This window comes from Macaca mulatta, chromosome 19 (genome assembly GCF_049350105.2).
Source record: "Macaca mulatta isolate MMU2019108-1 chromosome 19, T2T-MMU8v2.0, whole genome shotgun sequence".
NCBI classification, from domain to species: domain Eukaryota; kingdom Metazoa; phylum Chordata; class Mammalia; order Primates; family Cercopithecidae; genus Macaca; species Macaca mulatta.
In genome coordinates, this window is record NC_133424.1 from 18,526,478 (window position 1) to 18,543,042 (window position 16,565).

Genomic DNA, 16,565 nt, shown 5'->3' on the forward strand with positions numbered 1-16,565 from the left:
GGGTTCAAGCGATTCTCCTGCCTCAGCCTCCCAAGTAGCTGGGATTACGGGTGCCTGCCACCATACTTGACTAATTTTTGAATTTTTAGTAGAGACGGGGTTTCTTTTTTTCTTTTCTTTTTTTTTTTTTAAGACAGAGTTTCATTCTGTCACCAAGCTGGAGTGCAACGGCTTGGTCTCAGCTGACTGCAACCTCCGCCTCCCAGGTTCAAACTATTCTCCTGTTTCAGCCTCGAAAGTAGCTGGAATTACAGGCATGCGCCACCACACCCGGCTAATTTTTCTTTTTCTTTTTCTTTTTTTTTTTTTTGAGATGGAGTCTCGCTCTGTCGCCCAGGCTGGAGTGCAGTGGCACAATCTCGGCTCACTGCAAGCTCCGCTCCGCCTCCCGGGTTCACGCCATTCTCCTGCCTCAGCTTCCCAAGTAGCTGGGACTACAGGCGCCCGCCACCACGCCCGGCTAATTTTTTGTAATTTTAGTAGAGACGGGGTTTCACCATATTAGCCAGGATGGTCTCGAACTCCTGACCTCGTGATCCACCCGCCTCGGCCTCCCAAAGTGCTGGGATTACAGACGTGAGCCACCGCGCCCGGCCATTTTTCTATTTTTTTAAATAAAAAATAGAAACCTGTTGGCCAGGCTGGTTTCAAACTCCTGACCTCAGGTGATCTGCCTGCCTCAGCCTCCCAAAGTGCTGGGATTACAGGCGTAAGCCACCATGCCTAACCCTGGATTTGTTTTTATGGAGGTGAAATTAACATATTATAAAATTCACCATTTGAAAGTGTTCAATTTAGTATACTTTACAATGTAGCATTTAGTATATTCATAATGTTTCTTTTGTTTTGTTTTGAGATGGTCTCACTCTGTTGCCCAGGTTGGACTGCAATGGCCCCATCACCGCAGCCTCAAACTCCTGGGCTCAAGAGATCAACTTGCCTCAGCCCCCCAAAGTAGTTGGGACCACAAGTGTGTACCACCACACCCAGCTGATTATTTTTTTGTAGAGACATGATCTCCCTTTGTTTCCCAGGTGGGTCTCGAACTCCTGGGCTCAAGCAGTCCTCCTGCCTCAGCCTCCCAAAGTGCTGGGATTACAGGTATGAGCCACCACAACCGACCTGGCTATTTACAATGTTATGCAACCATCACCACCATCTATTTCCAGAACATTTCTATCCCTGCCAAAGGAAACCCCGTCCCCACTAGTGATTAATCCCCATTCCCCCTCCCCCACCTCTGGCAACCACTAATCCACTTTCTGTCTCTATGGATTTGCCTGTTTTGAACATTTCACATCGATGGAATCATGTAGCCTTTTGTGTCTGGCTTTTATCACTCAGCATGTTTTTGGGGTTCATCCACATTGTACCATGTATCATTCCTTTTTCTGGTTGAATAATATTCCATTGTCTGCACAGACCACATTGTGTTTAGCCATTCATCCGCGGATGGACACCCGGGTTGTTTCCATGGCTTCGCTATAGTGAATCTTGCTGCTAAGAACACGCGTGTTCAAGGATTTCTTTGAAAACCCACGGAGCTGTTAGGTGGCCCTAGTGGCATGGGGCTGTCATTCTTCTGGAGTTACTGGTGGGGATAGTGAGCTCAAGAGAAAGAGACTAGCGTGGCCGACATGGTGAAATCCTGTCTCTTCTAAAAAGAATACAAAAATTAGCCAGCTGTGGTGGCAGGCACTTGTAATCTCAGCTACTCGGGAGGCTGAGGCAGAAGAATCGCTTGGACCTGGGAGGTAGAGGCTGCAGTGAGCCGAGATCGTGCCACTGCACTCCAGCCTGGGTGACAGAGTGAGACCCTTTCTGAAAAAAATAAAAAGGAAAGGAAGGAAAGAAGAAGGAAAGGAAAGGGAAAGGAAGGGAAAAGAAAAGAAAGTGGGGGAGGGAGGCAGAGAGAAAGAGGGAGGAAAGAGGGAGGGAGGAAGGAAGGAGGGAGGGAGGGAGGGAGGGAGGGAAGGAAGGAAGGAAGGAAGGAAGGAAGGAAGGAAGGAAGGAAGGAAGGAAGGAAGGAAGGAAGGAAGAGAGATGCTCCACCCAGGGTCCCACAGTCAGGACTGAGACAGCCAGCACTCAAAACTGCCCCTTGGGCCAGGCACAGTGGCTCACACATGTAAATCCCAGCACTTTGGGAGGCCAAAGCAGGAGGATCGCTTGAGCCCACGAGTTTGAGACCAGCCTGGGCAACATAGCAAGATCCTGACTCTACAAAAAATATAAAAAATTAAGCAAGTGTGGCAGTGTGGACCTGTAATTCTAGCTACTTAGGAGGATGAGGTTGGGAGTATCACTCGAGCCTGGGAAGTCAAGGCTGCAGTGAGCTATGATCGCACCACTGCACTCTAGCCTGGGCGACAGAGCAAGATCCTGTCTCAAAAAATATATATAAACACTGCCCCTTAGACTCCAGTGTCCGTGCCCCCCTCAGGCCACATGATACTGTGCCCCTCAAGCTCCCGCTGAAGCTCCACCTGTCCCACCTAAGCCCTCATGCCCCTCCAAGTTTGGGCAAGGCCCTATTGAAACCCTCATCTGGGCCAGGCATGGTGGCTCATGCCTGTAATCCCAGCACTTTGGGAGGCCGAGATGGGCGGATCACGAGGTCAGGAGATCGAGACATCCTGGCTAACACGATGAAACCCGTTTCTACTAAAAATACAAAAACTTAGCCGGGCATGGTGGTGGGCACCTGTAGCCCCAGCTACTCAGGAGGCTGAGGCAGGAGAATGGCGTGAACCCGGGAGGCAGAGCTTGCAGTGAGCTGAGATCGTGCCACTGCACTCCAGCCTGGGCAACAGAGCAAGACTCCGTCTCAAAAAAAAAAACCCTAGTCTGATACCCCAGGATGTCCCAGTCAGCCTGCCCAAGGCAGCAGAAATTAACTGGCAGGCTGGAGTGGCCATTGTCGGGGCCAGGAGCCAGGGATGAGGACTGGGGGGACCCAGGGACTGGACACGAGGAGATCTGCATTAGGACTTGGCTCTCTGTGTGATTCCAGGCAGGTCACCTTGTGTCTGAGCCTGTTTTGTCATCTGAGACTCTGGGAGACACCCACCCCTCACACCCTGCCACAGTCCTCAATCACTTCCTTCCTCTGGCCTGAGGGTGAGCCCTCCTTTCCTGCTACCCCTGGTCCTAAGGTCCACCGAGACCTCCTTTGACCTGGCATCGAGCTTGGAGCATGCCATATGTGGGAGGTCCCAGAGTCCAGGCGGAGGGGAAGCGTTCCTACAACACAGTCACTAGAAGCCGAACTGACAGTCTCAGTAGGAAATGAGTTCTTTGTCACGCGGGGTGTGCAAGACATAAGGTATCAGTTTCCAGATCCATGTTCCCAAACAGAGGAGAGTCTACGGTATTTATTCCAGCAAGGGATGTGGGTACAGTGCGACCAAAAGATTCCGCCCAGCGGGGGTGGGAGGACAAGACGCCCGGTGTCCTCAGGACTCCTGAGTCTGCAGCTATGGGGAACTTGATCCCGACAGAAGGAGAACTTTCCGGTTCAGATGATCGACAACCAGGATAAAGCTGGCCCAGGTAGTCCCAATTCAGGAAACTTCCTGAACTTCCCGGGGAGGGGCCCAGGGAGCCCAAAGGCAGGTGGTCAATTTCTATCAAACATGAAATAAGGCCGGGCGCAGTGGCTCATGCCTGTAATCCCAGCACTTTGAAAGGCTGAGGTGGGAGGATCACGTGAGGCCAGGAGTTTGAGACCAACCTGGTCAACAGAGTGAGACCTCATCTCTACAAAAAAAAAAAAAAAAAAAAAAGTAAACATCAGCCGGGCCTGATGGCATGTGGTCCCAGTTACTCAGGAGACTGAGGCAGGAAGATCACTTGGCCCAGGAGGTCTAGCCTGCAGTGAGCTGTGATCAAACCACTGTACTCCAGCCTGGGTGACGCAGCAAGAATTTTTCTTAAATAATAATAATAACAACAAACCCCGCACCTCTATAGGCCCGTAAGACCCCCTGCCCTCCTTTCCCTCCAGCTCCCCATCCCTCCCTGTCTGCTACTCAAACACTCCAAGCTGATTTTTATTTTTATTTTTAATTTTTAGACAGAGCCTCTCTCTGTTGCCCAGACTGGAGTGCAGTGGCTCAATCTCGGCTCACTGCAACCTCCACTTCCCAGGTTCAAGTGATTCTGCTGCCTCAGCCTCCCAAGTAGCTGCGACTACAGGTGCGCGCCACCATGCTCAGCTAATTTTTGTATTTTTAGTAGAGACTGGGTTTCACCTTACTGGCCAAGCTGGTCTTGAACACCTAACCTCAAATGATCCACCTGCCTCGGCCTCCCAAAGTGCTGGGATTACAGGTGTGAGCCACCACGCCTGGCCCTCCAAGATGATTTTTACCTTGGGGACTTCTCATGTACTATTTCCCCTGTGAAAAGGCTCTTCCCCCATTGGCGGTTTCTCTTTACCCTCTGGCCTCACGTTTTCAGAGCCACTCCAACCTCCTGGCCAAAGTTGCCACCCACTCCATCACTCCCTCTCCTGTCTCTCTGCTCTGTAGTCTTCCTAGCCCTCATCACGCTCTGAAATTACTACCTAGATGTTCATTTATTTGTCTGACGCTCTGTGGGCAGGGCCAGGTCCAGGCTCTGACCCCAGCCCCAGCATCATATAGCAGGCATGAGGGTGGTTGACTAAGTGACTGGGGGACTGCTGCTCTGCCTACTCTGATGTGGATGAAGACGCCTCCTTTTTATTTATTTATTTATTTATTTATTTATTTATTTATTTTTGTTTTGTTTTGTTTGAGATGGAGTCTCACTCCCTTGCCCAAGCTGGAGTGGAGAGCCTCAATCTTGGCTCACTGCAAACTCTGCCACCCGAGTTCAAGCAATTCTCACGCCTCGGCCTCCTGAGTAGCTGGGATTACAGGTATGCACCACCGCACCCAGCTAATTTTTGTATTTTTAGTAGAGTCAGGGTTTCACCATATTGCCCAGGCTGGTCTTGAACTCCCGACCTCAGGTGATCTGCCCACCTTGGCCTCCCAAAGTGCTGGGATTACAGGCGTGAGCCACCGTGCCCAGCTCGGGTGAAGATTCTGATGGGGGTGGAGGTGTCACCCCTTGCACTTGCTCCCAAGACCCCCTAGAGTCAGACGTGTCCCCCATGCAGAGAGTCGAATGCCAGGTCTCTATCTCTCAAGGTCTCTGTCTGTCTCATTCTGACTCTGACCATCTTTTCTTTCCCATCTCTGTCTCTCTCTCAATGTCTCTCTTGCTTACTATCTCCGTCTCTCAGTCTTGTTGCCTCTGTACTTCTGTCTCTGTCTCCCTGTCTCTGTCTCCCTCTGTCTCTGACTCACCATCTCTCTTGGCCACCATCTCTCTATCTCTCTGGGTCCCTGACTCTCTCACCATCTCTGCCGCCTGCCCTGGCCCGGCCAGTTGGGGGACAAGGGGTGACAAGCAGTCAGGGCGCCTGCCGCTTGTTTTCCCGCCCATGCTGGCAGGGAGCCCAGCCCTGCCGGGCCACTGTTCAGGAATCCTCCAGCCTCCCCGCTCCAGCCACCAGGCGCGGCCACCGCCAGCCTCTCCACCCAGCACATTCTGTCCCAAGCAAAGAGCGCCAGGGGTGGGGTGGGGGTAGGGGTGGGAGGGGGACGCATTCCTGCTGAGCTCTAGTTACAGGACAGCTTGTCCTGGTGGCCCCACCAGCACAGCCTCCTGATGGCTCCCCGTCCTGCTCTGGGGTTAGACCTTCCTGAATGAGGCCAAACCCCCTCTGCCAGTTCGTGCCCACCTCAGGGCCTTTGCACCAGCCGTGCCTTCCACCTGGCACTCCGTCTCCCTAGATCTCCCCAACACCTCCTCCGCCTGCACATCTGAGACCTCACATCACCTTCTCAGTAAGTCCCCTCTGTCCCTAGGCCAGGGCACCCCGAATTCCCCTCCTGCTGCCCCAGTGCATTTAACTTCCTGGTCCTCCCCACCTCCCCGGGGTTACATATTCACTCGTTTGTTGATGTGGTGTCTATTACACCAGGGCCCCACTGTGTCCCAGCATCCCGAACACACAGTAGGCGGCTCAGTGAAGGTTTTTACAATTGACATCTTTTCCTCCCAAAGCTCAGCCCACCCAGGTTCACCCATGTGGCTCCCCAGTTCCTGACCTACCCCACCCCTGCCTCGCCCTGCCTCCACCACCCCTGCACCCCAATGCACCAGGATTCTCCAAGCCCCCCTGCCTTGGTCCAGGGAGTTCTCTCCACCAGATGTACCTTTCTGAGAGAGGGGCTGGGTGCATTGAGGGGCAGGGGCGGCTGGAGTTCAGACGCACCTTTTGAGCGAGGGGCTGGGCCTCTCTGTCACTGGGCTCCAGGCACAGGGCAGTCATGATGTACACACACACGTGCAAACACACACGCACACTAAGCCTCTCTGCAACACAGAAAAACCAGCCAGTGAACTCGGGCACAAGCAGCCGGGCATGTGGTGTTCATGGGGTGCTCACATGTGAGGTCCCCCAATTCCTAGGGCAATGCGGTTATGGCCCGGATCCTACAGGTGGGGCCCAGATGTGGGCTTTGAACCCACGCCAGATATGCACAAACCTATCCAAACACTACACGTCTCTGCCCTCGCTTCCCCCACCCGGGAGTCACCCCCCACACCTTGTTTTTGATGTTCAGGAAAGTCCCCAGAAAGCATCGGGCCCGGGCAAGGGGCCAGGAGGAAATGGTGACTCAGCCGGTGGCCATCAGTGCCTGCCACGCTGGGCTGGGTGGCCTGATCTGGACTGGGCGGCCCTATCTGGGAGGATCCACAGAAGACAACAATAAGAGATGAGGGCGTGGGTGCGGGGTAAAAAGGACTTGGCCCAAGAACGATCAGAGAGGGGATGGACCACCCTGTGCTCCAACACTTCAACCCTGCTGGGCCTGATTGACAAGTGGGGAAACTGAGACACAGGGAACAAGTGACTTGGCCAAGGCCCCCCAGCCAAGATGGTACAGGCAAGGGGATCCCCTAAGTCCTTAGCACAGGGGTCTGGGGGAATGTCTATCTGCCCTACATTTTTTTTTTTTTTTTTTTTTTTTTTTTTGAGACAGGGTCTCACTCTGTCCGTCAGGCTGGAATGCAGTGGCACGATCTCAGCTCACTGCAATCTCCGCCTCCTGGGTTCAAGAGATTCTCCTGCCTCAGCCTCCAAGTAGCTGTGATTACAGGCACCTGCCCCCACGCCCAGCTAATTTTTGTATTTTTAGTAGAGACGGGGTTTCACCATGTTGGCCAGGCTGGTCTCAAACTCCTGACCTCAGGTGATCTGCCCACCTCGGCCTGCCAAAGTGCTCGGATTACAGGCATGAGCCATGATGCCCGGCTCCCTGCCCTACTTTCTGAGGCTCAGAAAGACCCAGATCTACTTCCTGGTTTCCTGTGTGGTCATGTGACCAGGCCTGGCCAATTAGAGCCTTTTGTTATCACAGACACAGGGATTGGGTCAGGGGTAGGCACGTGATCCTGGCTGGGCCAATCATGTTACGAGTTTGGAGACTCCCTGGAAGAAGGCCCAGAAGTAAGGAAAATCATCTTGGACGCATAATGAGGACAGTGGATCAGAGAGTCCTAAGGACACTGGCAAAGAGCAGAGCAGGACTCACATAACCCCAGATCCCCGTGGAATCAGGGTGGAGCCAGAGGGAAAGCTGAAGGCTGGAGGGTCCTGAGAGGCCTTGCAGAAAGAGAGGGCATTGGAGTTGGGGCTTTGATGGATGAAGAGGAACTAGGGAAAGGCATTCCAGGCAGAAGGAACCGCCTGTACAACCACAGCAGGCAGGTGGGAGCTAGGCGTGTCCTCAGCCACCCCAGTGGTCCATGGGGCTGGAGCATAGAGAAGCATCTGCAAATGTGTTTATTTATTTAATATTTGAGATGGAGTTTTGCTCTGTTACCCAGGCTGGAGTGCAGTGGCACGATCTTGGCTCACTGCAACCTCTGCCTCCTAGGTTCAAGCGATTCTCCTGTCTCAGCCTCCTGAGTAGCTGGGATTACAGGCGCACGCCACCATGCACAGCTAATTTTTTTGTATTTTTAGTAGAGACGGGGTTTCACCATGTTGGCCAAGCTGGTCTTGAACTCCTGACCTCAGGTGATCCACCCGCCTGGGCCTCCCAAAGTGCTGGGATTATAGGCGTGAGCCACTGCGCCCGGCTATTTATTTATTTTTTGAGATGGAGTCTTGCTCTATTGCCCAGGCTAGAGTGCAGTGGTACGATCTTGGCTCACTGCAAGCTCCGCCTCCCAGGTTCAAGCAATTTTCCTGCTTCAGCCTCCTGAGTAGCTGGGATTACAGGCGCCCGCCATCACGCCAAGCTAATTTTTGTATTTTAAAAGAGACGGGGTTTCACCATGTTGACCAGGCTGGTCTTGAACTTCTGACCTCAAGTGAGCTGCCCGCCTCAGCCTCCCAAAGTGATGGGATTACAGGCGTGAGCCACATGCCCGGCTTAGATGTGTTTATTTGTCTTTGTGCTCAATTCTCCCACCTACAAGCCCCCTAAGGGCAGGACCGGGTCTGCTTTGTTGGTGGCCAGCAGTTGTCCGTTAATATTTGTGATACAGGTGAACCAGGCCACGTGAATCCTTGAACCGGGGCTGAGAGCCAGCGCTTTCTTTTACGGACACAAACAGGCAGGATGGGCAGGGGGTGGTGAATAGGGAGGATTGGGTACATGAGGCAGAAGAGCCTGGGGCTTTATGACCCCTGAAGCCTGTGACCCAGAAGGGACCAGGCCCAGGCCACAGTCCAGGCAGGAGAGGGCGTGTCCCCATCGGTGAACCACCGCACCACCCCCCACCCCACCCCTGGCCCCTGGCCATGGTGCTTAGGAGGGATGCAGGGTGGAGCTCCCGGTCTGGGCTCTGGGACCACCTCTTCCTCCTTGTGTGACCGTGACCGTGGGCAAAGGACCGCGCCCCTCTGAGCCTCAGTTTCGTCATCTGGAGCTTGACTTCGCTGTATGTCAGGGTAAGGACTGCACACAGAGTGGGTGCAGCGTCTGTGGGGTAGCATAGGGGTGCTGAGGCAGCGGGTGAGGGGTAGGCTTGTCTGGAACATGCCGTTAGCAGTTCCCAGCCTCTTTGAAAACAGGAAACTGGCTCTCGTGGGAGCCCCCTGCTGCGCTTCCTGAGTCTCTGCGCGTGCTGCGGCGGTGTGGGCAGGCACGTGTGTGTTTGCGTGTTTGCAGGCGGCCTGGAATACAGCTGGACCCGCCTGCGTGTGCCTGTGTGTGTGTGTGTTGGGCCACCTGTGGCGTTGCCCAGAGGCATGTGCGCAGACACCCGTTGCCTGTGCTAGAACATGGATCCGTGGATCTCAGCCAATGTGGGAAGCAGACAGTGGCTTGATTGGGGCACTTTTGAGTCTGAGTCTAAGTGTTAAGCCTGTGTGACGGTCAGCAGCGGCGGCTGGTGTGTGCTGGGACTGATTTGGGCCGGCAGAACCTGTATGGTGGCCCCAAGGCCTCTGAAACCCCGGATCAGCCCTGATTCAGCTGCTGATGTTGGCTTTATTTATTTATTTATTTATTTTGAGACAGGGTCTTGCTCTGTTGTCCAGGCTGGAGTGCAGTGGTGCCCTGATAGCTCACTGTGGTCTCAACCTCCTAGGCTCAAGCTATCCTTCCATCTCATCCTCCTGAGTAGCTGGGTCGACCACCACACACCCAGCTAATTTTTGTATTTTTTTAGACACGGAATCTTACTATGTTGTCCAGGCTGGTCTCAAACCCCTGAACTCAAGCAATCCTCCTGTCTCAGCTCCAAAAGCACTGAGATCACAGACATGAGCAGCGGCCCCCCCTTTTTTTTTTTTTTTTTTGAGACAGTCTCACTCTGTTGCCCAGACTGGAGTGCAGTGGTGCAATCATATCTCACTGCAGCCTCGACCTCCCGGGCTCAAGTGGTCCTCCTGCTTCAGCCTCCCAGCCATCGGGGACCACAGACACAAGCTACCATGCCCGGCTAACTATTTTTTTTTTTTTTTTTTTAGATGGAGTCTCATTCTGTCACCCAGGCTGGAGTGCAGTGGCAAGATCTTGGCTCCCTGCAACCTCTGCCTCCCAGGTTCAAGTGATTCTCCTGCCTCAGCCTCCAGAGTAGCTGGGATTACAGGCATGCACCACCACATCTGGCCAATTTTTTATATTTTTGGTAGAGACAGGGTTTCACCATGTTGGCCAGGCTGGTCTCAAACTCTGGAACTCAAGTGATCATCCTGCCTCAGTTTCCCAAAGTGCTGGGATTACAGGCATAAGCCACCATGTCTGTAATTTTATTTTGTTATTATTTTTATTTTTGTAGAAACATAGGTTTCCCTGTGTTTCCAGGGCTGATCTCAAAATGCGATCCTCCTGCCTCAGCTTCCCAAAGTGCTGGGATTACAGGAGTGAGCCACCACGACTGGTCTACAACAGGTTCATTGTCACCTCAGGGCCCTTTTTTTTTTTTTTGAGACGAGTTTTGCTCTTGTTGCCCAGGCTGGAGTGCAATGGCGTGATCTCGGCTCACTGCAACCTCTGCCTCCAGGGTTCAAGCGATTCTCCTGCCTCAGCCTCCCAAGTAGTTGGGATTACAGGCATGTGCCACCACGTGCAGCTAATTTTGTGTTTTTAGTAGAGATGGTTGTTCTCCATGTTGGACAGGCTGGTCTCGAACTCCCGACCTCAGGTGATCTGCCCGCCTTGGCCTCCCAAAGCGCTGGGATTACAGGCGTGAGCCATCGCACCCAGCACCTCAGGGCCTTTCTACGTGTTGTTCTTTCTGCCCAGATAGCTCTTCCCCTCGCTCATTACAAAGCTTGCACTTTCTCTTCCTGAAGATGTCAGTTTAATAATTTCCTCCTTTGAGACCTTTCCACTTCTTCTTCTTCTTTTTTTTTTTTTTTAATTTTTGTGGAGCGCAGTGGCATGATCTTGGCTCACTGCAGCGTCTGCCTCCCAGGTTCAAGCAATTCTTCTGCCTCAGTCCCCCAAGTAGCTGGGACTACAGGCATGTGCCACCACACCCAGCTAATTTTTGTGTTTTTAGTACAGACGGGGTTTCAACGGGTTGGCCAGGCTAGTCTCGAACTCCTGACCTCCAGTGATCCACCCACCCTGGCCTCCCAAAGTACTGGGATGACAGGCGTGAACCACCGTGCTCAGCCCCTTTCACCTCTTTCACAAAAGCAGCCCTATTCTGTCTCTCAGTTCCTTTTAATTCCTTGCCTTGCCCTTCTCACGGTTTGTAATTACAATGTATTGACAGGATCACAGCCTGTCTTCCACCTCTCCTCTGTACTGGGAGCTCCAAGTAGGCGGGTCATAGCATGCAGTAGGTGCTCAATAAATTTCCTGGCTGGGTGTGGTGGCTGACACCTGTATAAAGCGCTTTGGGAGGCTGAGATGGGAGGATCGCTTGAGGCCAGGATTTTGAGACCAGCCTGAGCAACGTGGTGAAGCCCCATCTCTACTAAAAAAAAAAAAAAAAATTAGCCAGGCATGGTGGCACATACCTGTATCCTAGCTACTGGGGAGACTGAGGTGGAAGGAATGCTTGAGCCCAGAAAGTTGAGGCTGCAGTGAGCCGTGATTGCACCGCTGCACCCCAGCAGGATGGGACCCTATCTCTAAAATAAAGAAATAATATAAAAATAAATGCACTGGCCGGGCACGGTGGCTCAAGCCTGTAATCCCAGCACTTTGGGAGGCCGAGACGGGCGGATCATGAGGTCAGGAGATCGAGACCATCCTGGCTAACACGGTGAAACCCCGTCTCTACTAAAAATACAAGAAAATTAGCCGGGCGAGGTGGTGGGCGCCTGTAGTCCCAGCTACTCGGGAGGCTGAGGCAGGAGAATGGCGTGAACCCGGGGGAGCGGAGCTTGCAGTGAGCCGAGATCGCGCCACTGCACTCCAGCCTGGGGCACAGAGCAAGATTCTGCATCAAAATAAATAAATAAATAAATAAATAAATAAATAAATAAATAAATGCACTGTGATAAATGAGAGTGTGGAGCCTGCACAAGATGCAGAGAGCCGGGAATGGGGAGGTGGAAGACAAGGGCCCTCCCTCAGTAACTGCTCAGTTAGTATATGATGGATTAATGAAGCTCGAAGTGAGACCCTGAGCCACTGGTCCTGGGCTCCTAAAGAGGAGTCTTCTGGCCTCATCCGTAGCCTCCTGGCCCCAGGTCACACTGTGTGAGCAGCCCCTGGAGCCTGCTTGGCAGGGGAGGAACAGAAGTCCCTGCTCAGTTATTTGCACACTGGCTTCTCCCACGAAGTCCTAACATCACAACTCCAAGTGCCCTTTCCTTCCAGACCCCAGGCCTGGAAAGGTCTTTATTTTGGCCACCTCAGCCCATTGCACAGAAGGGATGTCCAAGGCCAGAAGCAATCCCGTCCCTCTGTCTAGGTTGAGCATGTCCCTCCTCTGCTCACACACCCTCCATGGCTCCCTATTACCCTCAGGGGAAAGTCCGGCTCCTCAACTCAGCAGTCACAGTCCAGCCTGAGTGTGGCAAGATCTTTTTTCCTTTGTCTAATTCTCAGTCACTCTTTGGGTCTCATCTTGGTTATGTTTCCCAGTGTTGACCATTGACACAGTCCCAGGACACACTAACTGCTGTCAGAAACCAAATGTTTGTTGCATTAATTATGTGAGAACATCAGGCGGAATATGTCTTTTGTTGTTGTTGTTAAGAGACAGTGTCTGGCTTTTTCACCCAGGCCGGAGTACAGTGGTGCAATCATGGTTCACTGCAGCCTCAACCTCCGGGCTCAAGCGATCCTCCCCCCTCAGCCCCCCGAGTAGCTGGGACTGCGCACACTACCACACTCAGCTAATTTATTTATTTTTTGTAGAGATGGGGTCTTACTCTGTCGCCCAAGTTGGAGTGCAGTGGTACAATCATGGCTCACTGCAGCCTTGACCTCTGGGCTCATGCGATCCTCCCACCTCAGCCTCCCAAGTAGCTGAGACTACAGGCACACAGCACCACGCCTGGCTAAGTTTTTTTTTTTTTTTAATTTTTTGTAGCGACAAGGCTCATCATGTTGACCAGCCTGGTCTCGAACTCCTGGACTCAAACAATTCCTCCCACTCTGCCTCCCACTGTGCTGGATTATAGGCATGAGCCGCCACACCCATTAGGATATGACTTTGTTTGTTTGTTTGTTTTGTTTTTTGAGACAGAGTTTCACTCTTGTTGCCCAGGCTGGCGTGCAATGGCGCAATCTCAGCTCGCTGCAACCTCCACCTCCCGGGTTCAAGCGATTCTCCTGCTTCAGCCTCCCGAGTAGCTGGGATTACAGGCATGTGCCACCACACCCGGCTAATTTTGTATTTTTAGTAGAGACAGGGTTTCTCCATGTTAGTCAGGCTGGTCTCGAGCTCCTGACCTCAGGTGATCCACCCACCTTGGCCTCCCAAAGGGCTGGGATTACAGGAGTGAGCCACCATGCCTGGCCTAGGATGTGACTTTTACAAAGTAAAAAGACTCACAGTTTGCATTGCATGTGAACACTGTGGACCATTGACTATTAACAGGGTATTAAATTCAATATAAAGAACAGTGACTGCCCAAGAGCTTAGATCAGGAATTGGCAAACATTTTCTATAAAGGGCCAGATAGGAAATATTTGAAGCTTTGCCAGCTACACAGTCTCTTTTGCAATTACTCTACTCTGCTGCTCTTTGAAAGCATTCATACACAGTACACAAATAAGTGAGCATGGCCGTATCCCAGGAAAACTTTGTTCATGGACACTGAAGTGTGAATTTCATGTAATTTTCACCTGTCATGAAATAGTCTTCCTCCAGTAGTTTTTCAGTCATTTTAAAACATAGGCCAGGCACGGTGGTTCTCGCATGTAATCCCAGTGCTTGGAGAAGCTGAAGTGAGAGGACCATTTGAGGTCCGGAGTTCAAGACCAGCCTGGGCAACAAAGGGAGACCCCCCTCCCCATCCTTACAAAAAGTTTTAAAAATTAGCTGGGATGCCTGTAGTCTCAGCTATTCAGTAGACCGAGGTGGGAGGATCACTTAAGCCTGGGAGTTGGAAGCTGCAGTGAGCTATGATCCCACTACTGCACTCTAGCTTGGGTGACTGAGAGAGATCTTGTCTCTAAAAAAAGGAGGGAGCCAGGGCCAGCCATGGAGACCAGCCTGGCCAACATGGTGAAACCCTGTCTCCACTAAAAATACAAAAACAAAAACAAAAACAAATTAGCCAGGCGTGGTGGCAGGCACCTGTAATCCCAGCTACTCCAGAAGCTGAGGCGGGAAAATGGCTTGAACCCAGGAAGTGGAGGTTGCAATGAGCTGAGATCGAGACACTGCACTCCAGTCTAGGAGACAAGAGTGAAACCCATCTCAAAAAAAAAAAAAAAAAAGGAACTGGGAATGGTAGCTCACACCTGTAATCCCAGCAGCACTTTGGGAGGCTGGGGCAGGCAGATCACTTGAGGTCAGGAGTTCTAGACCAGCCTGGCCAACATGGTGAAACCCCGTCTCTACTGAAAATACAATAATTATCTGGGTGTGGTCCCAGCTACTCGGGAGGCTGAGGTGGGAGATTCGCTTGAACCTGGGAGGCAGAGGTTGCAGTGAGCCGAGATTACGCTGTTGCACTCCAGTCTGGGTGACAGAGTGAGACTCTGTCTTTAAAAAAAAAAAAAGGAAAAAAAAGTGAATACTGTTTTGGGTTCATGGTTAAAGCTGAAGTTTGCCAACCCCGATGGATCATAAGTGTCATGATTTGTGTTTACAGAGTCTCAGAACTTTGTTTAAAGTTACCAGCTGATAAAATATGAGGACAGGTTTATGGCTAATAGCATTTGATCATTGACAGGTAGCAAGTATCAGGATTAATCTTTTTTTACAAAGTATCAGAACACAGCAAGCGCTGATGGCTAATCAGGTGTCAGGACCTGGGTTTAAGTCCAACCCTGCCTGGGGGCCTCGGGACCGCACCGCTAACCACCAACTACTGTCCGCTCTCAGGACACTGTTTACTAAGTATCGAGTGACAGGCTGATAGCAAAGTATCGGGTCATGGAGAAGTCACACTGCGAGTTGGGCACTGTGACAGTGTCTCCAGATGCCAGCTGTTTACAGTGACAGAAGACCGGCTGTTTACAGGGGATGAGTCAGTCCCACTTCCAGATACCCAAATCCAGATGGCAGATGGGACTGGAACCTCTCCAGGTGTTTACAGAGTACTGAGGTCCTGGAAAACTGGACTTCTCTCCTGCAGCCACCTCTAGCCAGGGTGGGGAATGAGGCAACCCTGAAGGCTCTGGGACCCATCTCCTGCTCATCCCTGGCTGTGCTGCCTCAGGCACGTTACTTAACCTCTCTGGGCCTCTGCCACCTCATCTATAAAATGTGCATGATGAGGAAGCTAGGTTGCCAGATAAAATATAGGCTACTTGGCTAAATGTGATGTTCAGATCAATATTGAATTTGGTTTTAGTATAAGTATATCCCATGTAACATTCGGGATATACTTACACTAAAAAAAAATATTATGGGTTGTTGCTGTGGTTTGTATGGTCCCCCAAAGTTCGTATGTTTGAAACTTAATCCTCAAAGCAATAGCGTTGAGAGGTGGGGCCTTTAAGAGGTGATTCGATCTCTGGAGTGGGTTCGTCATTGTGGGAATGGATTTGTTATAAAAGTGAGATTGGAGGCCGGGCGCAGTGGCTCACACCTATGATCGTAGCACTTTGAGAGGCTGAGGCAGGCGGATCACTTGAGGTCAGGAGTTTGAGACCAGCTTGGCCAACATGGTGAAACCCCGACTCTACTAAAAATACAAAAATTAGCTGGGTGCAGTGGCAGATTCCTGTAATCCCAGCTACTTGGGAAGCTGAGGCAGGAGAATTGCTTGAACCTAGGAGGCAGAGGTTGCAGTGAGCCAAGATCGCGCCATTACACTCCAGCCTGGGGGATAGAGTGAGACTCTGTCTCAAAAAAAAAGAAAGAAAAGAAAAAGTGAGATAGGAGGCGGGGCACGGTGGCTTATGCCTGTAATCCCAGCACTTTGGGAGGCCAAGGCAAGCAGATCACCTGAGGTCAGGAGTTCAAGACCAGCTTGGCCAACATGGTGAAACCCCACCTCTACTAAAAAACCAAAAATTGGCCAGGCGCGCTGGCTCACACCTGTAATCTCAGCACTTTGGGAGGGCGAGGCGGGCAGATCACAAGGTCAGGAGATCGAGACCATCCTGGCTAACACGGTAAAACCCTGTCTCTACTAAAAATGCAAAAACTTAGCCGGGCGTGGCGATGGGCGCCTGTAGTCCCAGCTATTTGGGAGGCTGAGGCAGGAGAATGGCGTGAACCCGGGAGGTGGAGCTTGCAGTGAGCCGAGATCGCGCCACTGCATTCCAGCCTGGGCGACTGAGCGAGACTCCGTCTCTAAAAAAAAAAAAAAAAAAAATTACCGTGGTATGGTGGCACATGCCTTTAATCTTAGTTACTCAGGAAACTGAGACAGGAAAATTGTCTGAGCCAGGGCGGCAGAGGTTGCAGTGAGCCGAGATCGT

General features: G+C 51.8%; 1 protein-coding gene and 1 long non-coding RNA gene across 3 annotated transcripts in view; one reads left to right on the forward strand and one right to left on the reverse strand.

Annotated features, from left to right (window-relative positions):
- Positions 1–16,565, forward strand: part of SLC5A5 (solute carrier family 5 member 5) — a 173,646-nt gene that overhangs the window by 146,626 nt on the left and 10,455 nt on the right. The window lies entirely within an intron of this gene.
- LOC144336863 (uncharacterized) lies at positions 10,890–14,412 on the reverse strand. 2 transcript variants are annotated; one of them, XR_013409269.1, is made up of 4 exons: positions 14,314–14,409; positions 13,474–14,064; positions 12,009–13,017; positions 10,890–11,674 (listed from the first exon to the last, which is right to left on the reverse strand). It is a non-coding gene; the product is annotated as an uncharacterized LOC144336863 (long non-coding RNA). The 2 variants fall into 2 exon arrangements; XR_013409270.1 differs by lacking the exon at positions 13,474–14,064 and having other exon boundaries at positions 12,009–12,811; positions 14,266–14,412.